The sequence below is a fragment of the Ornithorhynchus anatinus genome, chromosome 18, assembly GCF_004115215.2.
Source record: "Ornithorhynchus anatinus isolate Pmale09 chromosome 18, mOrnAna1.pri.v4, whole genome shotgun sequence".
Lineage (NCBI taxonomy): Eukaryota > Metazoa > Chordata > Mammalia > Monotremata > Ornithorhynchidae > Ornithorhynchus > Ornithorhynchus anatinus.
The window spans coordinates 12279609-12280352 of NC_041745.1; positions in this window are offsets into that span (position 1 = coordinate 12279609).

Consider the following 744-nt stretch of genomic DNA (forward strand, 5'->3'; position numbering starts at 1 on the left):
GGGAAGAACATCTCATGAAAACAATAGCAAATAAATAGAATCGGGGTGATGTTCATCCCATTAACAAAATGAATAGGGTGATGCGACCAGCGCGGTGTAGTGGATAGAGCACAGGCCTGGGAGTCAGAAGGTCATGGGTTCTAATCCTAGCTCCTCCACTCGTCTGCTGGGTGACCTTGGGTAAGTCGCTTCATTTCCTCTGCACCTCTCATCTGTAAAATGCGGATAAAGACTGTGAGCCCTAAGCGTCCAACTCGGTTCCCTTGTATCTACCCCGGTTCCTGACACGTAGTGAGCGCTTAACAAATAGTACAATAATTAATAACATCACTTAATCTAGAGGGATTCTTTTCGGCTCCGTCTGACGGAAACTCGACGTTTAAAAAAAAGGACCGATACTCAAACGTAAAGGTCAGTGAAAAAGAGGTATTTTCTACTTTCCGAAAGCTGCACATGATCGGTCGCCGCCTATCAATGAACAAGTGGTTTGGCAAGGGAACTTCTCTAGGGACACCAAAAATTGAGAAAATCGGTACTATTTTTACAGGGTTGAATACGCTTGATAACGGGCAGGAGCTACGTGAAACCGATAATCGTATCAGTTAATACCTAGTTTATTAGAACATTAACTTACGCCTCAGGCAGTTAACTGACAAACTGTTTTGCTTTCTCGTGTGACCGGTAACGAGCGATTTCAAAGCGATCGTTAATTAAGTCATTTTAAATGACTCGTCGATGCTTTCA